Source organism: Pseudopipra pipra, chromosome W (genome assembly GCF_036250125.1).
Source record: "Pseudopipra pipra isolate bDixPip1 chromosome W, bDixPip1.hap1, whole genome shotgun sequence".
Classification (NCBI taxonomy): domain Eukaryota; kingdom Metazoa; phylum Chordata; class Aves; order Passeriformes; family Pipridae; genus Pseudopipra; species Pseudopipra pipra.
Genome location: NC_087580.1, coordinates 11,555,347 through 11,577,436, shown reverse-complemented (window position 1 = coordinate 11,577,436; position 22,090 = coordinate 11,555,347). Strand labels below are relative to the sequence as shown.

Genomic DNA, 22,090 nt, shown 5'->3' with positions numbered 1-22,090 from the left:
TCATTGCTATAGTCAGTTACCATGGCAACCATCACATTTTCCATTGCTACTTTCAGTTACCATGGCAACCATCATACATTCCCATTGCCATGGTCAGTTACCATGGCAACCATCATATAGTCCCATTACTACTGTCAGTTACCAGGGCAACTATCATACATTCCCATTGTTACGCACAGTTACCATGGCAACCATCATACGTCCCACTGCTACAGTCAGATACCATGGCAACCATCATACACTTGTGTTGCTACGGTCGGTTACCATGGCAAACAGCAAACATTCTGGTTGCTAGGGTCAGTTACCATGGCAACCAGCAGACATTCGCATTGCCCATGTCAGTTCCCATGGCAACCATCAGACATTCTCTTATAGGTCAGGAATTTAAGAGAGTTTGTCTTTCCCCTGCCCCCCCAGTGTAGGAGAGACGCAGTTGGAGTGGAAAAGGGGGAGATGGGCTCAAAGGCTTTCCTGAAGTCACAAGAGACACATCCCCAGCCTTTCCCTCAGCTACTGAGGGGCTCATTGTGTCAGAGGAGGAGACCAGGTTGGTCAGGCAGGACCTGCCTTTCCCAACCCCACCCTGGCTGGGCCTGATCCCCCTGCCCCAGGGGTGGAAACACAGTCCAACCGTCTGTCATGGACTGATCCAGGCCACACTAGAGAAGGGTGAGGCTCCCGAACACATCCAGTACATCGAGGACATCATTGGAGGGGGGGACACAGCTGAAGAAGTTTTCAAGAAAGGACAGAAGATCATCCAGATTCTCCTCCAGGCCGGTTTTGCCACCAAGAAGAGCAAAGTCAAGGGACCTGCCCAAGAGATCCAATTCCTAGGGGTGAAATGGCAAATGGACGACGCCAGATACCAACAGACGTCATCAACAAGATTGTAGCCATGGCTCCACCCACAAACAAGGAAGAGACCCAAGCTTTTCTGGGAGCCACAGGCTTCTGGAGGATGCACATCCCAGAGTACAGTCAGATTGTCAGCCCTCTTTACTTTGTGACCCGTAAAAAGAACAATTTCCAGTGGGGTCCTGAGCAACAACAAGCTTTCAGGCAGATCAAGCAAGAAATTGCTCTTGGACCAGATGTAAAGAATGTGCTCTACACTGCAGCTGGAGATAAAGGTCCCTCCTGGAGCCTCTGGCCAAAGGTGCCTGGCGAGACGCGAGGGCGACCACTGGGTTTCTGGAGCCGAAGCTACAGAGGTTCTGTGTGGAGAGTTTTACAGAAATGTGGTTGATAGAAAGAGGACATGAGAGAGATGCTATAGCTCTGGTCCCACGGTAAGGGAAAACTATTAGAAGGTCACTGTACCTGAGAAACTGTGTACGTGACAGAAGAATAGAATAAAGCGGATGGGAAAGTAGAGCAAATGCAAACAAGTAACCATAAGAATGTGAAAGAAACAGCATTTGCGCAAATATAACTTAGGTAATTAGAAGCCAATGATGAGCTTAGCTCCTGTAATATGTATGAGCCTAATTATTAACCTTTATAAGCACAGAGCCTGCAGCAATAATGTTGGATAAGTTATTGATCAATTCTGTGGTCTAAAAGTGTCTTTATCCCATCGTCTACAACACCACTCCTCTCAGCATTCCGTGCATTCCCGTTCCCAGTCTGCCCTGGACGGGTATCCCGTCTGCATCGTCGCCTACGAGCAGACTGGAAGTGGGAAGACATTCACCATGGAAGGACCGGAACTGCCCGGAGATCCCAAATCCCGCGGGATGATCCCGAGGGCCGTCCGACACCTCTTCCAGAGCACCAATGACTTGAAGGGGAAAGGCTGGGAGGTAATTCCCAAAAAAACCCCAAACCTGGGATTCTGAGATTTTTGGGGGCCGGAATTCCCAGGATTTCGGGATGACTGAGGCGGTTTTAGTCCTGGTTTTCTGTCAGTTTTGGGAGTTCCAGGGGAGGGAATTTTAGGGGTGGGGGAGGGGGATTTGGGGGATTTTGGGAATTCTGGGGGGGATTTTGGGGGTGGGGAGGCCGAATTCCCAGGTTTTCAGGCTGACTGAGGCGGTTTTAGTACCGGTTTTCCAAAGGTTTTCTGGAGCTGCTCCCGGCACTCCTTGAGCTCCCTCTGGAGCTGCTCCTGACACTCCTTGAGCTCCCTCTGGAGCTGCTCCCGACACTCCTTGAGCTCCCTCTGGAGCTGCTCCTGACGCTCCTTGAGCTCCCTCTGGAGCTGCTCCGGGGATTCCTTGAGCTCCCTCTGGAGCTGCTCCCGGCACTCCTTGAGCTCCCTCTGGAGCTGCTCCCAGCACTCCTTGAGCTCCCAACTCTCACACTCCAGGCCCCGTTTCTCTGTTTGCACCTTCCGGAGCCGCTCCCGGGCCTGGCCCAGCTTGTCCTGGAGCTCCCGCATCTGCACCCACAGGTCCCAGGGCGAGTGTTTGGGGGGGGCACAGGGGGCTCCCGGGGGGACACCCCGGGCTGGGGACATCAGGAACGGGGTTTGGGGACAGTGAGGAGGGGTTTGGGGACATCAGGGAGGAACTGGCTCCCGACTATCCCAATTTTTTTCTCCCCTCCCCACAAGTTTTTGGGAATTTCAGGCCCCCTGCAAACCTCTGCGTTTTCCAGGTTTCCAACAGCACTCGTTCCCGAGCTCTGGCCTCATCCCTTGGGTGCAGTCATGGGAGGTCCAGGACAAGCTGGACCAGGCCCTGAAGCAGCTCTGGAAGCTGCAGAGAGAGAAACGGGGCCTGGAAAGGCAGAACCAGGTGCTCAAGGAGTCCCGGGAGCAACTCCAGAGGGAGCTCCAGGAGTCCCAGGAGCAACTCCAGAGGGAGCTCAGCCTCCCCAAAATGTCCCCTCTCCCCCCGGTACCCCCCAGAATACACACAGTCCTGCGGCTGCAGGTAGGACCTGAAAAACCCCCAAAATGTCCCCAAATTCCCCAAAATGTCCCCTGTCCCCCCAGGTACCCCGCAGAAGACATCGGTTGCAGCTGCACCAGGAGCGGGTGAGGCCTAAGACCCCCACGGTGTCCCCAAACCACTCTCTGATGCCCCCAAACCCATCTCTGATGCCCCCAAACCCCGTTCCTGATGTCCCCAACCCCAGGTGTCCCCCCAGGAGCCCCCTGTGCCCCCGCCAAACCCTCGCCCTGGGACTTCTGGGTGCAGATGTGGGAGCTCCGGGAGAAGCTGTGCCAGGCCCAGAAGTGACTCCGGAAACTGCAGAAAGAAAAACGTAGCCTGGAGCAAAAGAACCAGCTACTCCAGGAGTCCAGGGAGCAGCTCAAGGAGTCCACAGAGACTCTACATCAGGAGCTCAGGGAGCGGGAGAGGAGAGAGAGCACCCTGAGCTCCAGAGTACGGTGAGCAAAGCACCGAAACCTCCCCCGAAACTGCCCCAAATCCAGCAAAATCCGCCCAAATCCCGTAAAAAACGCCATCAAAATCCATCCAAGTCCCTCAAAATCCCCCTGAAATCCACTCAAAATCCCAGGAAATCCTGCAGAACTGAGCTGAAATCCTTTGAAATGGAGCAAAAATCCTTCCAAACCCACTCCAAATCGGTCAAAGATCCACTGAAAATCCCCCTCCAGCCGGAGCTGTGGGAAAGCTGCCTCCGAGTGGGGTGAGAGAACCACCAAAATTCCCCTGAAATCCACCCAAAGCCCCGCAAATTCCATCAAGAATCCCTCAAAACCTTCTGAAAATCCACAAAAATTGACCTCAAGTGCACGCAAGTCAACCCCAAACCCCTCAAGATCCCACAGAATTTCCCCCAAAAGCCTTCCAAAAATTCCCCAATTCCCTCCAACTTCTCCACAATTTCCCCAAATCGCCCCAAATTCCAGAGATTTCCTCAAAATCCCTCGACATGGGAATTTTCTTAGATTCTCTCAAGGATCCCCACAGAAATTCCCCAAAACCCTTCGACAAATTCCCCAATTCCCCACCAAGCCCCCTCCAAAATCGCATCAATTCCCTCCAAATTGCCTTCAAATCCCCCAAGCCCCTCGAGGTTTGGGAATTCCAATTTGGGGATTTGGGGGATTCAGGGGGAAATTTGGGGGGAAAGTCAGGGGATTTGGGGGCATTTGGGTGGAAATTCAGAGACACCCAGGGAATTTGGGGGGAAATTCAGGGAATCTGGGGGGATTCAGGGGGTAATTCCAGGCATTTGGGGGGTCAGAGGGAGGATTTGGGAATTCTGAGGGGGGTTTGGGAAGGGATTTGGTGGGGATTTGGTGGGAATTCAGAGGGAAATTCAGGGGGGAATTCAGGAAAATTCAGGGCATTTGGGGGATCAGAGGGAGGATTTAAGGGGGAGTTGGGAATTCCGGGGGGCTCGGGACTTTCGGAGGGGGGGTTTGGGAAGAGGTTTGATGGGAATTTGGGGGGATTCCGGGAGAAATTCTGGGACTTTCCCGCAGCTCCCTGGAGTCGGAGCTGGAGCAGCGTCTGCGGGAGGAGGAGCAGCGGCAGAATGAGACCAGAGCTCGAACATCTCGGAGAACTCAGAGGTTTGTGGGGGGCCTGGAATTCCCAAAAACTTACGGGGGAAAAAACCGTGGAAATCTGGAGCCGTTTGGGTGCTTTGTGGGGCAAAATCCGCCAGGGGGCGCCAACGCGGAGGAAAAAAAGGCGGGAAAATCTGAGGGTGGCAGCAATTCCCGGTCTTTTGAGCCCAAAATTCCTCATGGGGGGCCCGAAAACATGGGAAGAGTCAAGGAAAAAAGGCAAGAAATGGGAATTGGCACCAGTGTTGCTGGTTTTTGAACTGAAAACACCTCAGAATTTGGGAAAAATGGGAAAAAAATCGGGGATTTGCTCTGATTTCGGCTTTCTTTTTGGCATCAAAAGCCCATCCCAAAAAATCGGGAAAGATTGGGAAAAATGTGGAATTTGCACCAGGTCTGGTGGCTTTGTGCCCGAAATCCACCAGTGGTGCCAAAAAAAAAGGTGGGAAAATGGGGGTTTGCACCGATTTTGAGCTTTGTGGCATTGAAATCTCTCAGGGAGCACCACAGAATTTGGGAAAAGAAGAAAAAAAGGGAATTTTCCACCCAAAATCCCTTGGGGGGAGCACCTCAAAATTCTCATGGGAAAAATGGAAATTTTTACCAGTTTCACGATTTTTCGGCCAAAAATCCCACCGAGGATGCTGAAAAACCGAGAAAAAAATTTGGAATTTTTACCAATTGTGCTGCTTTTGGCATCAAAATCCCTCAGGAGGTCCCTCAAAAATCTGGAAAAAATGGCACTTTTTTACCCGTTCTGCCATTTTGGCGTCAAAATCCGCTTCGTGGCACCTCAAAATTTGCAAAAAGTCAGGAAAACCTTGGGAATTTTGCCCCGATTCTGCCGTTTTTTTCCCTTTTGGTGCCATTTCCCCCCCGTTCCTCCCCAGGCTCATCGGAGGCGGGTCGAGGACCATCTCCACCTGCAGAAGGACCAGATGGTCACGCTCCAGGAGGTGGAAAGATTGCAAAAATCCCTCCTGGATCAGCAGGACGAACGGATCCACCAGCTGGAGATGGAGCGACGCCGCCTCCACAATGACATCCAGGAGCCCAAAGTGGGCCCGGGGCAGAGGGGGGCATTTTATGAGGGGAACCCCCTGTAAACTTTCCCAAAATCCCTAAATCCCGTATTTTTCCCCGTTTTCCAGGACAACATCCCCGTGTTCTGCCGCGTGCGGCCCGTGCTGCCGGAGGAGTCGGAGCGGCAGCGGGGGCTGCAGCACCTGCACTTCTCCCCGCAGAACTGCACAACATCATTGTCAGCCAGCCCGACGCGGTGAGAAGGGCTGCACCCAAAAATGCCCTTTTTCCCCTCAGAAATCCCTTTTTTTCCTTCAAAAATGTCATTTTTTCCCTCAAAAATCCCTTTTATCCCCTCTCAAAAATGGCCCTTTTTCCCCTAAAAATTTTGTTTTTTCTCCCTCAAAAATGTTGAGTTTCCCCCTCAAAAATCCCTTTTTCCCCCTGCAAAAACATTTGAAGGGGTTTGGGGGAGTTTTGGGTGGGATTCAGGGGGGTTTGGGGAGGTCGCAGAGGGAATTTGGGGGGTCACGGGAGCATTTGAGGGGGCTTGGGGGTCACTGGAGGGGTTTTGGGGGGTCACAGGGGCTTTGGGGGGGTCTTGAGGCTGGTTTTGGGGGTCTCACCCGCCCCCATCCCTCCACAGGTTAAAGACCGCGTGATCGGCACCCCGGACCCCAACAGAAAGTGACATCAAGCCCCGCCCTTCGCTCCGCCCTTCACCCCGCTCTTATCTTGTTTTTAAAACAAAAATAAATTAATAAAGATTTGCGTATGCTCAGCGCTGATTGGCTGCCGCTGTCACGTGTCTTGCCCAAAATGGCCGCGCTTTGTTCCCCCTTAAGGAGAATCCCGCTTGCTGATTGGCTGCGCCCGTGCGGCGGCGCCGCGGCCGCCATTTTGCTGCGCCTGTTGTCAGCAAAGGGTCCCATTTACACCTTAATCCGGGCTGAGGCATCTCTCCCTCATGGGATCAGAGCACCTGGGCAGGGACACCTTCCACCACACCAGCTGGCTCCAACCCCATCCAACCCGGCTAAACTGGAAACAAACTTCTTCATCTCAGACCTGCCGTGTACACCCCTGGCATTCAGCACTAAACCAAACCGTCCCTGTTCTTTGCTGTTAGTTCTGGAGCTTTGCTCAAGGAGTCCCGGGAGCAGCTCCAGAGGGAGCTCAAGGAGTCCCGGGAGCAGCTCCAGAGGGAGCTCAAGGAGTCCCAGGAGCAGCTCCAGAGGGAGCTCAAGGAGTCCCGGGAGCAACTCCAGAGGGAGCTCCAGGAGTGTCAGGAGCAGCTCCAGAGGGAGCTCCAGGAGTGTCAGGAGCAGCTCCAGAGGGAGCTCCAGGAGTGTCAGGAGCAGCTCCAGAGGGAGCTCAAGGAGTGTCGGGAGCAGCTCCAGAGGGAGCTCCAGGAGTGTCAGGAGCAGCTCCAGAAAACCTTTGGAAAACCAGTACTAAAACCACCTCAGTCAGCCTGAAAGCCTGGGAATTCGGCCTCCCCACCCCCAAAATCCCCCCCAGAATTCCCAAAATCCCCCAAATCCCCCTCCCCCACCCCTAAAATTCCCTCCCCTGGAACTCCCAAAACTGGCAGAAAACCAGGACTAAAACCGCCTCAGTCATCCCGAAATCCTGGGAATTCCGGCCCCCAAAAATCTCAGAATCCCAGGTTTGGGTTTTTTTGGGAATTACCTCCCAGCCTTTCCCCTTCAAGTCATTGGTGCTCTGGAAGAGGTGTCAGACGGCCCTCGGGATCATCCCGCGGGATTCGGGATCTCCGGGCAGTTCCGGTCCTTCCATGGTGAATGTCTTCCCACTTCCAGTCTGCCCGTAGGCGAGGATGCAGACGGGATACCCGTCCAGGGCAGACTGGGAACGGGAATGCACGGAATGCTGAGAGGAGTGGTGTTGTAGACGACGGGATAAAGACACTTTTAGACCACAGAATTGATCAATAACTTATCCAACATTATTGCTGCAGGCTCTGTGCTTATAAAGGTTAATAATTAGCCTCATACATATTACAGGAGCTAAGCTCATCATTGGCTTCTAATTACCTAAGTTATATTTGCGCAAATGCTGTTTCTTTCACATTCTTATGGTTACTTGTTTGTATTTGCTCTACTTTCCCATCCGCTTTATTCTATTCTTCTGTCACGTACACAGTTTCTCAGGTACAGTGACCTTCTAATAGTTTTCCCTTACCGTGGGACCAGAGCTATAGCATCTCTCTCATGTCCTCTTTCTATCAACCACATTTCTGTAAAACTCTCCACACAGAACCTCTGTAGCTTCGGCTCCAGAAACCCAGTGGTCGCCCTCGCGTCTCGCCAGGCACCTTTGGCCAGAGGCTCCAGGAGGGACCTTTATCTCCAGCTGCAGTGTAGAGCACATTCTTTACATCTGGTCCAAGAGCAATTTCTTACTTGATCTGTCTGAAAGCTTGTTGTTGCTCAGGACCCCACTGGAAATTGTTCTTTTTACGGGTCACAAAGTAAAGAGGGCTGACAATCTGACTGTACTCTGGGATGTGCATCCTCCAGAAGCCTGTGGCTCCCAGAAAAGCTTGGGTCTCTTCCTTGTTTGTGGGTGGAGCCATGGCTACAATCTTGTTGATGACGTCTGTTGGTATCTGGCGTCGTCCATTTGCCATTTCACCCCTAGGAATTGGATCTCTTGGGCAGGTCCCTTGACTTTGCTCTTCTTGGTGGCAAAACCGGCCTGGAGGAGAATCTGGATGATCTTCTGTCCTTTCTTGAAAACTTCTTCAGCTGTGTCCCCCCCTCCAATGATGTCCTCGATGTACTGGATGTGTTCGGGAGCCTCACCCTTCTCTAGTGTGGCCTGGATCAGTCCACGACAGACGGTTGGACTGTGTTTCCACCCCTGGGGCAGGGGGATCAGGCCCAGCCAGGGTGGGGTTGGGAAAGGCAGGTCCTGCCTGACCAACCTGGTCTCCTCCTCTGACACAATGAGCCCCTCAGTAGCTGAGGGAAAGGCTGGGGATGTGTCTCTTGTGACTTCAGGAAAGCCTTTGAGCCCATCTCCCCCTTTTCCACTCCAGCTCCGTCTCTCCTACACTGGGGGGGCAGGGGAAAGACAAACTCTCTTAAATTCCTGACCTATAAGAGAATGTCTGATGGTTGCCATGGGAACTGACATGGGCAATGCGAATGTCTGCTGGTTGCCATGGTAACTGACCCTAGCAACCAGAATGTTTGCTGTTTGCCATGGTAACCGACCGTAGCAACACAAGTGTATGATGGTTGCCATGGTAACTGACCGTAGCAATGGAAAATGTGATGGTTGCCATGGTAACTGACTATAGCAATGACAATGTACAATGGTTGCCATGGTAACTGACTGTAGCAATGGGAATATACAATGGTAGCCCTGGTAACTGAGTGTAGCAATGGGAATATACGATGGTTGCCATGGTAACTGGCCGTAACAAATGGGACTGTATGGTGGTTGCCATGGTAACCGACCATAGCGACGGGAATGTGTGATGGTTGCCACGATAACCGACCATGACAATGGGAATGTGTGAGGGTTCCCATGGTAACTGACTGTAGAAACGGGAATGGATGCTGGTTGTCATGGAATGTGACCATAGCAACGTGACTGTATGATGGTTGCCATGGTAACTGACTGTAGAAATGGGAATGGATGCTGGTTGTCATGGAATGTGACCATAGCAACGTGACTGTATGATGGTTGCCATGGTAAGTGACCATCACAATGGGAATGGATGATGGTTGCCATGGTAACTGACCATAGCAATGGGAATGTATGATGGTTGCCATGGTAACCAATGGTAGCAATGGGAATGTATGATGGTTGCCATGGTAACTGACCGTAGCAATGGGAATGTATGATGGTTACCATGGTAACCGACTGTAGCAACAGGAATGTCTGATGGTTGTCATGGTAACTGGCTGTAGGAATGGAATGTATGACAGTTGCCATGGTAGCAGACCGTAGCAGTGGGAAGTATCATGGTTACCATGGTAACCAAACGTAGCAGTGAGAATGTGTGATGGTTGCCATGGTAACTGGCCATAGCAGTGGGAAGTAGGATGGTTGTCATGGTTACTGACTGTGACACTAAAGCTGCATTAGATGGGAAAACTGTTGTTTAAACGTGTCTTAAACTGGCTCTTTGTGGTCTCTTTGCAAACACGTGTTTCTTCCTCCCAACACCCCCCACAGCAACTGTTATCTCCCATGCAGGAATGTCCTGGGAAGGTGTCCTGAGGTGTTTCCCATTGGACCTTGTTCACCCCTTCCTGTGATTGGGTGTTCCTGTAAGCCCCTTGAGACTTGTAATTGGTTAGCCTGTGATTCTCCCTAACCCTATAAATGTAACATCCCCAACAATAAACTCCCTCTTGCCTCCTCTCCACGCCGGTGTGCTGTCTCTGTACCAGCCATGGGGCCATGTGGGTGCTGGGGGGAGGGGAGGGCACCTCTCCCCTCCAGGCTCGGGGTCTGAAACCCCTGAAGAAACCCCTGGAGTTCCCTTTCCCCGTCCCTCAAGACGTCGGAATGGTTCTTCAGATGGAGATCGAACTAGAACTGGACTCCCCCACGTTGTGGGTGGGGAAAGGGATCTAGAAATGACTGGAGCAATGGGAATGTAGGATGGTTGCCATGGTAACTGATCATCTCAATGGGAGTGTATGATGGTTGCCGTGGTAACCAACCCACACAATCTCTCCTACTTGCAGGGGCCGGGACCAGTTTATCACTGGGGGGGTGCCACCAAAACTGTGTATTTTACACCCTCTGGGGCATTTCTGAGGGACTCTTAAGAATGGATCCTTTGCAGCAGCTGCCCAGGGCCCACCTGCCACCTCAGACCACAAGCTGGCCATGAAAGAACTGTGCAAGGAGTGTTCCTTTGCCTTCACACCCAGGACTCTGCCATCAGAACTCCCCTCTGGGGAGACATTAGCACCTTCACCCCCAGCCTGAGGGGTCATCTCTGCCAATGGGCCGCCTTGGACTGGCAGAACAGGCAGCTGCAACACCCAGACCATCACACACTCCAAAAATACCCCGTGACTCAGAGTTAAATCACCCACTGGGAAACTACCTGCCCTGGGGGAGGTGCTGCACATCCCCACCTGAACCTGAGCACATTTACTCTTGGGCTTTGGGCACTTCTGCTACCACTCGTGGCATCGAGAGGAGGAGCAGAACTCCAACAGGACTGGGATTGGAACTCTCCACAGCACTGCCAGCAGTACCTCAACGCAACTGCCACCATCATCTGCACCAACAGCTTTTCCTTTCCTTTCCCTTTGCACCCTGGGGCCCACGTGGTGCTCAGCACTGTTCTCTTCTTGTCCCAGGCTGCTGGCTCATACAGCTGTTTTTGTGGGTTAGAACCAGTTTTCTCTGTATCATTGTATTTCTTGTCATCTTCTCAGGAAATTGTCAGTCTGACTTGTAATCCCTGGGGTGGGTTCATTTCTCCCTCCGGTTTCCTTTTAACCCAGCACACGATGGGAGCGTACGATGGTTGCCATGGTAACTGACCCTGGCAAGGGGGCTCAGTGCCGTTGCCCACGGCTTCAACTTCTGCAAATTGGCTTCACTCACCTTCTCCTGCAGCAGCCTCAGCCACTCGTCGGGGGGCCCCACACAGCAGCTTCCCAGCTCCGTGAGGTTCTGCAGCAGCCCAGAGTCCCTTTGGCCCCATGAAGTTCTTCAGTGTGACAATGGCCCTTTGTTTCTATGAGGTTCCACAGTGTCCAAGGACTCCTTTGGTTCCATGAAGCCCTGCAGTGTCACAAGGGGTTGTTGGTTCCGTGCAATTCTGCAGGGTCACAAAGGCCACTTGGTTCCACGAGTTTCCTCAGGGTCCCAGGCTTCCCTTGGTTCCATCAGGTCCTGCAGGGTCACAGGCACCCCTTGCTCCCACGTGGTTTCCCAGTGTCCCAGGTTTCATTTTATTCCAGGAGGCCCTGCAATGGCACAATGGCCACACAATTCCATCAGGTTCCCCAGTGTCCCAATGGCCCATTGATTCCATGAAGTTCCAAAATGACCCAGGGTTTCTTTGCTGCCATGAGGTCCCCCGTGTCACACTGGCCACTTGATTCCAGGAGATTCTGCAGTCTCCCAGCTTTCCTTCAGATCCATGAGGCCCTCCAGTGTCACAATGGTCCTTTGATTCCAGGAAGTTCCACACTCTCCCAGAATTCCTCTGCTTCCATCAGCTTCACAGGGTCTCAATAGGCCCTTGACTCCATGAGGTTCCAAACTGTCCCAGGGTTCCTTTGGTTCCAGGAGACCCTGAAGTGTCACAACAGCTCATTGATTCCCTGACTTTCTCTGGTGTCACAATGGCCCCCTTGATCCCAGCAAAGGCACCCTATCTAAATTTGTTCTTTGCAAACTGTCCTTGCTGTCACCTCCTGGCAGTGGCTTCATGGCCCCTGTCAGAGCCAGCCCTGTCCCTGCACTGACCCAGCTCTGCTGCCCCACAGATGCTGGATCAGGAGGGGAAGGCCCACGGTGCAGGGCAGTGCACTGGGACTCATCCTGGAAGGGACCTCGGCAGGTTTCTGGGCCAAAGCAAAGCACAGCCAGTGGAGAAAGGGACACAGGGATGGGCAGTTTGTGTGCTCTGCCACCTCAGGGGGAGATGTAGAGCTACAGGGACACCCAGCCCAGGTGGATCCCTCCAGGAGATGGTTCCCAGGTCTCATCTAGGCAGTGGGTGCTCCGGTTTGATGTTCACTGGTGGTTACACCCACCCACACCCACACCAGTCTCATGTGCACACACACCAGTCTCACCAGAGTCTGGCCCCCCAGAGAACACAAGACCCCATCATTTGTGCTTCCCACTCCAGAAAGTGGCACTTGGACCTCCCTCCAAACCCAGAGCACAGAGTTCCCTTGTCCTAAAAAGTTCTTGGCAATGGAGGGATGAAGCAAACGGGACAGACTGTGGGGATCCCTTGCTGGGCATGGCCAGGGATGGGCACTGACCACTCACCTGTTTGCATGTGACCAGTGAATCCGAAAAATCGGCCCGAAAGACTGCTCAGAGACATTCTTTTATCTTTAAGCAGCAAGGTATTTGTTTATTCAACGTTGGGAGCAAGCCAGCTCGCACTGGACAAACTTGCTCAACTTGCAAGTGCAAAACTAAGCCATTTTATACGCTTTGGATACAGGGTTACCTCATTTATTATACATATTAATAAGTAGGCTGGTCTCTGGGCAGAGTCTTTCCAGACATGCCCAGTCTTCTACTGTGGGGTCTTCTCCTCAAGCCTTCATCCCTCTGGTGGTCGCCATGGACGTCTTCCTCAATTTGACCTCTTCAATCAGGTGACCTGAATTCTTCAAGCTTGCAAAATCCTGGCTCTGGGCCTTCTAGATCTTATTCAAACATATGGGTTACCTAATTTATTACTGTGTGTGTACTACTCCTATTCTTTCTAGAATAAGGCCTTTGGTCCAGTGACCAGAACAGAACATGAGATTAACCAGTGCCCCGAAAATGTTCTTCCAGCAAAACAGATATTGGGTTTCTTAGCAGGCCAAGATGTCTCAGTTAACTCTTCCAGGCCGGGCTCCTGTTTCATCCCCTCGCCTCCCCAGCTGGAGGCCCAGGCCCTCAGCAGGCAGCTGCCTGTCCCCACCAAACGTCTCTCCCGCTAAAGGCGGGCGCTCGGGGCTCTGCGCAGGCTGTTCCACTCCTGCACGGCGGGACAGCCCCAGGATTAGGCCCCGCTCCAGCGCCAGGCGGGCCCGGACACCTCTGCAGTGCTTCCAGCACAGACACTGACACCACCACCCACCTGAGACACTGATTCCAATGCCTGACTGCTCCTGCAGGGAATGAACAAGACAGGACCTCTTGCTCCCAGAAACTCCCTGCAGGACGACAACACACTCGATTATTGCCAAAAAAACCAAAGATGGTTTAAGTCAGTTAACTAATTTAATTAATTTTTGATAGTTACGTAAAAAAGTAATTTAATTCTAACTAATATAATATGCCTTTTTAATATTTAGATATATTTACTGTGAATATAGACTTACATAGGATAGGTAATACTAAATTTAAATATTATAATAATTACCATATTTATAGGGCACAGACGTTCGTTAGACGTATGTACATAGTTAGATGATAAGAATTACAGAATAGAAGACAGAAGATTAGAAAGATTTGTTGTTGTTAAATAAAATCTGTACTAAATAAAATCCACCTGCTGTCAGCAAATGGTCCCATTTACACCTTAATTCGGGCTGAGGCATCTCTCCCTAATGGGATCAGAACACCTGGGCAGGGACACCTTCCACCACACCAGTTGGCTCCAACCCCGTCCAACCCGGCCTTGGACACTTCCCACGGTGGGGCAGCCACAGCTTCTCTGGGCAACCTGGCCCAGGGCCTCACCTCCCTCCCAGGGAACAATTTCTCCCCAAAAGTCTCATCTCCCAGAGGTCACTCCCTGGGGCCAGGCTGCAGTGTGTTCCTCCCCAGCACTGCCTGCCTGCAACAGCCTGGGCCGACACAGGAGGGCTTCCCCTCGCCCACCCCCACCTAAGGCAGCAGCTGCTCTGGGCTGTTCCTCACAGATCCCTGTGCCATCAGCTGCAAAGCTCTCAGCAAGGCTGTCCTAAAGGAAGCTGCCCTGGGAAAGCCAACGTGCTGCAGCTCCAACGGGAAAAGAATCCCAGAATCAGGAAGGTTGCAAAAGAGCTCCAAGATCATCGAGTCCAACCTGGGACCTCTCCCTGAATCCCTGTAACCAAGCCCCGGCACTGGGCTCTGCGTGTGGCACCGGAGAGGCGAGGGGCCCTGTAACACCCCTGTAAGTAATCCTTGTTATTTTAGTTGTATCACAGATCAAAACGTGCCTACCCTCCATTTATCATTAATAATTCCCGTGGGCAGAAGAGCCAAACTGGGGCTCCCAGGGAAGCAGAAGCTGGGAGGATGATGCAGGACACAGTGAATGAAGGAAACTGTGAAATGCAGAAATCCTCAGGGGAGGGCTGATTGCTTGGATCATCTCTGCAGCAATCCCGGCAGCTGCCGCAGCCACGGCTCCTGCTGCACTGGCCAGTCAGTGCAGGCCATGCCTGCAGGGCCAGTGTATGGGCACTGTGGCAGCACCAGGAGCAGGGGTTCAGAATCTGCCTGGTTTCAATATTCCAAGTCCTCTGGAAGCACATGGGACAAGCCCCAAGACAAGGAGCCCGGGTCCTGGCCCTCTTGGCCGTGAACTCTGTGTGTCCAAACAGAACAGGGGCAGAGGTGGGACCAAGAGGAGTCACTCTGCACCTGCCCTGAGTTCATGGGAATACAAAGGGAGGATGGACCTTGGCTGAGTGCTTGGAGAGACAGAAGGTTGTTTCTCCAAGTGCAAATGCTCTTGAACCAGCCTCCATGACCAGCCTGTGTTTTTCTCTGGTGGCTGAACAGCCAGCACGTGAGGGGAGGGGAATGTGTGGGATCAGGGCACTGCTTTGGGGCCATGCTGGGAATTCTGATGGACTAAAAGACAAACACTGAGTGCTGCTCACGAGAGAAGAGGAATAAAAGGGGACACAGAAAAGTGTCGGCAAACAAGTCCTGAAATGGAACTCTGTGTGTGCAGCCTCATTTTATCCTTCAACAACCAAAGGAAAGGGGGTAAAAAGTGGGGGTTGGGAGCCCAAAACTGGTCGGGAGGAAAACGGGGATTGAGGGGACAATGGGAAAGTGGAAGGAACAGGGAGAAGGGTGGAAAAGGGAAGGTGGGCTGGTGGGTCCAACGGTCCCATGGGGGTCTTTGGGCACAGGGGGGTTGGCAAAGGGGGGTGGCCCCCCTGAGCTCCCAACTTCCTGTGGGGTGCTGGGGGCTGCTGGATCCAATCTCAGCCTTGCATCATACCAACAGTTTCAGTTTAGAGGAATTACAGAGCTGTGACTGAACCACTTTTGTCCCCCAGCTTTTAATGATGGCAAATCAGAACTATTGATAGAAATGAACTTATTTAGGGTTACAAATGATCAGACAGAAGATCTTCATCAGAATTATTTACTGCACAATACAAACACTAAAACTACCAGGAGTACAGGGTAAGATAGGACAGTGCTCTACACTAAAGCAATTGTTGAAGCCATTCTACTCAAGCTGGCACAAAAGCAATAATTCTTAATTAGAGATGGATGGAACTCCCCCAGACCAACGCTGGTGGGGAGATCTCTGCTCTCAACCTCCAGCAGTGACCTTGGGGCGTCCCCAGCCATGGCAGGAATCTCCACACACAACCCCCAGGAAGGGTTCTGTTGGAAGAAGCTGCCCCTGGGAAAGGGGACTGGCCCTTTGTGGTCGAAAGAGATGGAGTGACAGTCACTGCACTCCAGGGGTTGCCTCCCCATCAGGGGGTTCATTCGGGGTGGAAGCAGCGGCCGAAGCTCTTCCTGCAGTCGGGGCACTCGTAGGGTTCCCCTTACTGGTGGGTCCGTTGGTGTGAGGTCAAGGTACCGCTCTGGGTGAAGCTCTTCCCACACTCCCCACACTTGTAGGGCCTCTCCCCGCTGTGGATGCGCCGGTGGGTGATGAGGTGGGAGTTCCGCTTAAAGCCCTTCCCGCAGTCGGTGCAGCGGAAGGGCCTCTCATCCGTGTGCGTTCGCTCATGCAGGAGGAGATTGGAGCTGGTCTTAAACCTCTTCCCACATTCCGAGCACCTGTAGGGTCGTTCCCCAGTGTGGATAAGATGGTGGGTGCGGGGGCTGGAGCTGTAGGGCCTCTCCCCGCTGTGGATGCGCCGGTGGGTGACGAGGGTGGAGTTCTGGTTAAAGCCCTTCCCGCAGTCGGTGCAGTGGAAGGGCCTCTCATCCGTGTGTGTCTGCTCATGCCTGAGGAGATTCCCACTGCACTGAAACCTCTTCCCACATTCCCTACACGTGTAGGGCCGTTCCCCAGTGTGGATGCGCTGGTGTCGGATCAGGGTGGAGCTGTCCCTGAAGCTCTTCCCACATTCCCTACACGTGTAGGGCCGTTCCCCAGTGTGAATGTGCTGGTGGGCAAGGAGTTTCGTGCTCTTCCTGAAGCTCTTCCCACATTCCAAGCACCTGAAGGGCTTCTCCCTGCTGGGAGGCTGCTCAGGGACCACCAGGTCAGAGCTCTGGCTCAAGCTCCGGCCGCCTTCCTGGCACAGGCTGGCTCTTTCCTCCTCAGAGCCCCCTGGGCTGGCTTTGGAGCCCCTCCTGCGGGGGGATCTCCGGCCCTTTTCCTCCCTGCTGCCTTCCTGCGCCGGGGAGCCCTTCAAAACGGCCTCTCCCACCAGGCTCTGCCGGGGGGATTTGTCCTCCGGGCTCTCCGTCCTCAGCTCGGGGCCTGGGGCAGGAAGCAACAAGGACAGGGAGGGGATTTGCCTCCGGCCCACAGGGAAGGCCAAGGACATCCCCCCAACTCCGGCCCCGGCAGGACGGCGGCGCCAGCGGGGTTGTCCTGCAGCCGGGGCCATGCTGGGCTGACAGAGCCAGCACAACACCCGCCCAAAGGGACACTGACTGCCTCCTCACCTGCCTGGGGGGCCCAAGGCATCTTCCTCTTCCTCGCAGCCTCCTTCATCTGCCCAAGCTTTGGGAAGGACAAATCCTGATGGGGGGGAAACAAGGGCTGAGCACGTTGCCTTGGGGGTTCCTCCTGCCCAAGTCCATCTCTAGAACTCACCGGGCATCCTGTGACCATAAAAACCTCCCAAACACCAAGATTCAGCCCAGAAAAACCCAAACCACCCAGATTCAGGCAAAAACCCCCTCAGAAATAGCAAGAAGAGCCCCACACCCTCAAACTGCAAAAACTTGAGATTCAGATGAAATATACTCCAAAAATATGAAGATTAGCCAAAAAAAATCTCTCCCAGAAGTTCCCCCTCTCTGGTCTCTCCCCTCTGGGGTTGGAGGGTCTCCCCTGTCTGGGATGTTTGGGGTCCCCCTTAGGGATGCTGGCAGTGTTGGGGGTCCCAAGGGTCCCTTCTCTGACTCTCGCCTTCGAGGGGTCACGTTCCCAGACATTCCCCCTCTCCAGGTTCTCCACTCTGTTGTCCCAGGGATCCCAGGGGTCCCCACTGTCCAGGCTTCCCCTTCTCCATGCCCCCCGTTTCAGGCTCCTGAGGGTCCCGGGGCTCCTCCCTCTCCGTGCTCCCCCCTCCAGGCTCCCGGGGGTCCCCCAGCTCCGGCATCTCCCCGCTCCGCCCTCCACACTCGGCAGCTCCCGGGCTCCACACCCACCCCCGGCACTCCTGGGGGGCCCCAATCCCGCTGTGTCCCCCCCATCAGCACTGGGCTGACAATGGAGCCGGCGGGGCCTGACCCAGCAACACCAACCCCCATCGTGGGGGGACCCGCATCCCCCACCCACCACCAGGGCTCTGACCCCAACCCAGCCCGGCCCCCAAAAACCACCTCCCACCCACCCCCAACAGCCCCCAAGGGCACAGCCCTGCACAAGGGCCGGCTGTGCCCCAGGCACCCAAACAGCCCCACGGGCGGGGGGACACCAGAGGCTGCCCCAGGGCAACGAGAGCAGGGAGCGGATCGGGCCCCCTGACACGTGGGCGGGCTCTGGGCTCAGCCTGACCAGGGGCAATTTGGCACCAACAGCAGGGCCCTGAACGCTGGCTCGGCACAGGGGGCCCGAGCTCCCCCCTCTCCAGCTCTCGGGGCTCTCACAGCTCCCCCCTCTCTCCAGCCTCCCCTACTCTCCAGTGATCAAGGCACGGGGACACCGAGGCACCCCCACACCACCCTAACCCGCTCCCTCCCCTCCCCTCAGCCCCCCTCTCCCACCCCTTCCCCATCGGCCCCCCAAACCCCGCTCCCCCAGCTCCCTTTGGGGGTGACCCACCGCCCCTCGCGCTCCCTTTGGGGGTCCCACCCGCTCTTTTCGCTCCTCTCCCCCCTTTCCCATCGTGGCCGCTCCGCTCACCCCACAGCGGCAGGAAGGGCCGGGACAGGGGTGGAGCAGCAACAGCAACAGCAGGAGAACAATCGCCCCCCATCCCACGGGTGCCCAGGAAGGGGGAACTCGTCCCAAATATCCTGGGGGGGAGCGTGGGGGGTCTTGACATACTCAGGCTGCCAGCACAGATTTCCCTGCAAAGTCTGCAGGGAGTCAAGCTCTGCAGAGGAGACTGTGTCCCATGGATGGGATTGCAGAGGCTCCCTCAGGTCCTCAGCAGGAATCACCAACCAGGAATAGACACAAAAGGCCCCCACGAAGTTTTTTGGGGGAGTGTCCTGTAGGGAGGGGACAGTGTCACCCCACCAGGGCGGGGCTGGCAAGTGGGAGGCTGCTCCAGGGCTCTGCAAGAGGCCTCGTGCTCTGCTCGGCCCCAGCACTGGCTGGTCCCAACAGCCCCGGCTGCCCCCGGCCCTGGGCAGCTCTGCTGCCACAGGCTGTGCCCTCACCGTGGCCCTGCAATGGCCCTGCCTGTCCCTCCCCCGTGGCCCTGCCCGTGGTCTGTCCCTTGGCTCTCTCTCTGCCAGCTCAGTGTGGGGCACACGGGCTGGGGGTCCCTCCCAAGCCCCCCGGGCAGCCGGCGTTGGCTGGGGGGATGTGAGGGTTGGGCCTGCTCAGCACAGCCCCGGCCTCGTGCCCAGCGCCTCTTTCCTGACCCACACAAGAGCTTCCCGGCCCCCCCAGGGCTCCCCTGCTGCTGCCTCTGCTCCGGGCCCTGCCTTTGCTGCTCCCTTGGCTGGGGCAGCGGCTGCAGGGGGGGGATGGCAGCAGCTTCAGCTCCACGGCACTTCCTGGGGGGAGCTCAGCCCGGGGGGACGGGCAGGGACCTGATGGGGATGGACAGGGCCCAGCAGGGACAGACAGGGCCTGCAGGGGAAGGCACAGGGACAACCTGGCCCCCCACACTGCCAGGGCTGTCTCTGCTCCTCCTTGCAGGCTCCGTGGCCAGGCACAGTTGGTGTTCCTGGGTGCCCACCATCTCAGCACTTGGAGCCGCTCAAATCAGCGCCCGCAGCTCTGCAGCAAAGCCCCAGCTCACCTGGCACACAGGGGATGGACACAGCACCTGCTCGGGGATGGGCACACACAGCTTTGTGCCTTCCCCACCACGGGGCTCTCCTTCCTCAGCAGCACCTCTGCCTTGCACTTATTCTCAGCCTCACCTCAGGGCCTGGGCTCAAGGACAGGAACCTGCAGGGAGGGGACATCATGTGCAAGCTGAGGGCTGCCTGCTTGCACTGGGCTGGGGGCTTCTTTCTCCTTCTACAACCAGCCCACAACTCAGCCTGCTTTGCTAACACCACACATTTACAGACTAACCTTGCAGATAGATATGGACAGACATCTCTCTCACCCTGGGGATGGAGCCTCAAGCATGTGCTGCCACAGGAATGGCAATCAGAGAATCACAGAATCAGCCGGGTTGGAAAAGACCTCCGAGATCATCAAGTCCAGCCCTGGATCCAACCCTGCTGTGCTTCCCAGACCATGGCACTGAGGCCACATCCACTCTCACCTTCAACACCTCCAGGGACAGGGACTCCACTCCACCCTGCCCAGCCCATTCCAAGGCCTGATTACTCTCTCAGCAAAAAATTGCTTCCCAATATCCAACCTAAACCTCCCCTGGCACAGCTCCAGACCCAGCCCTCTTGTCCTACTGCTGCTTCCTGGCACAACAGCCCCACCCCCACCTGGCTCCAACCTCCTGGCAGGGACTTGCAGAGAGTCAGGAGGTCTCCCCTGAGCCTCCTCTTCTCCAGCCTCAGCACCCCCAGCTCCCTCAGCCTCTCCTCACACCACTTGTGCTCCACTCCCTTCCCCAGCCTCGCTGCTCTTCTCTGCTCCTGCTCCAGCCCCTCCAGGGCCTTCCTCAACTCAGGGGCCCAGAGCTGGACACAGCACTCCAGGGGTGGCCTCACCAGCGCTCACTCCAGCCCAACAATCACTTCCCTGCTCCTGCTGCCACACTCTTCCTCACACATTGGCCACACTTCCTCACTCCATTGGCCCTCTTGGCCCCCTGGCCACACTCTGCCTCCTGTTCAGCTTCCTGTCCATCCCCACTCCCAGCTCCCTTTCTGCCTGCCTGCTCTCCAGCCACTCTGGCCCCAGCCCGGGGGGCTGACGGGGCTTCTTGTGGCCAAAGGGCAGGACCCGGCCCTTGGCCTGCTGGAACCTCATCCCCTTGCAATCAGCCCATGGATCCAGCTGGGCCAGGTCCCTCTGCAGAGCCCTCCTGCCTTCCAGCACATCAACACACCCCAGCTTGGGGTCACCTGCACATTTGCTGATGAAATGCCTGGTTCTGCAGCAGCTGCAGATGCTCAAGGGGCAGCAGGAACAAGTCAGGGGCCGGGGGGGCCTGGGGGGATTTGGGGTGCGGGAGGGTCCTGGGGGAGCTGGGGAGGGGCTTTGGGGATTGGGGGTACAAACCAGGACAGACCAGGACAGACCAGTACAGACCAGTACCTCCTCACTGCTCCCCCGATCTCTCCTGGAGCTGGGCCACATTGTCGTGGGACACCTGAGCCCCCCCCAGTGCCCTCCCAGTACAGCCCAGTGCCCCCAGTACAGCCACTGTGCTCCTGCTGCCGGGTGATCCCTTTTTGAGGGGGTTGGAAGGGATTTGAAGGGGGGCTGGGGGAGATCTGAAGGGATCCGGGGGGATGGTTGGATGGGGATTTGGGGGGTTTTGGGGGTCTTTGATTGCATTTGGGGGAGCTAAAATGGGTTTTGGGGGCATTGGGGCATCAAAGGGATCTGTGGGGGGAGAGGATTAAAGGGAAAATGGAGGTTAGGGGACATTTGGGGGGGCTTAATGGGGCCTGTGGGGGAGAGGAGGGGCTGCACCACAAGCAGGTGATCCCTGATGTCCCGAAGACCCTCTTGGTGTCCCCAGTTCCCCCCCTGACACCCCCAATTCCACTGTCCCCAAACCCCATTCCTGATGTCCCCAACGCTCCATCTCATCCCCCTGGACCCTCTGACACCAAACTCATCCCCCCTCCCCGCCACACTCACAGAAAGGCCAAGGGCATCTGGGGACACGCTGGGGACAGCTGGGGGGCTTTGGGGGGCACTGGGGGATTACTGGGGGATACTGGGACACACTGGGGGAACCAGGGGGCACTGGGAGGGACTGGGGTGTTACTGAGGGACACTGGGAGGGCACTGGGAGGGACTGGAGGTGAACTGGGGCACACTGGGGGGCACTGGCAGAGAACTGGGGAGTTACTGGGAGATTACCAGGACACACGGGGGGACACTGGGAGGTTACTGGGCCATACTGGGGGTTACTGGGTGCTCACTGCAGGATCACTGGGCCATACTGGGGGGCAGTGGGAGGTCACTGGGACACACTGGCTGGTCACTGAGGGGGTTACTGGGCCATACTGAGGGGGTCACTGGGAGGTCACTGGGATATACTGGGGGCACTGGGATCCCCTTACCCAGATGTGGTACATCTCCCCCCCAGATTTTGGGGGGCATCCCTAGGACCCCTCCCCTGGGAGCTGGAGGACCCCCTGAACCCACTGCTGGGCTTTAGGGGATCCCCTAAAATCCCCTCAAAACCCCTGAAA

The 22,090-nt window shown here is 55.4% G+C and overlaps 1 pseudogene; it reads right to left on the bottom strand.

Annotated features, from left to right (window-relative positions):
* LOC135404843 (zinc finger protein 721-like) overlaps positions 1-19,968 on the bottom strand; it is an 89,992-nt pseudogene extending 70,024 nt beyond the window's left edge.
* Positions 19,969-22,090: the final 2,122 nt, after the last annotated feature.